Source organism: Morone saxatilis, unplaced genomic scaffold (assembly GCF_004916995.1).
Source record: "Morone saxatilis isolate NCDOM2014 unplaced genomic scaffold, NCSU_SB_2.0 Contig14, whole genome shotgun sequence".
NCBI lineage: Eukaryota > Metazoa > Chordata > Actinopteri > Moronidae > Morone > Morone saxatilis.
The window spans coordinates 19,652,959-19,653,298 of NW_023339696.1; positions in this window are offsets into that span (position 1 = coordinate 19,652,959).

Here is a 340-nt window from a genome sequence, read left to right on the forward strand (position 1 = left end):
GATCAGGGCGCCTTCCAGCTGGTTTTGTCTGTCTGCGGAGGAGAAACAACAAAAAACACACAATGAAGGCTGAATGACAGACAGCTGTGTGTGACAGCATCATGCCTCAAAGTGCAGCGCAAAGATCAATCCTTCAGCAATCCTCACAGGTAGACTCAGAGCCCCTATAATGACCTTATAGGATATTATCAATAAACGGCTTCAATCAGGGTCTGTTTGTCAGTCTGCCAACTTCATCTGCAGATTCTGAACTAACCTACTTTCTCATAATCAACAACCACAGAGCGCATTGAGCCTCAGATCAAACTAACTACCAACTCAGTTCTTGTAAATAAAAAAA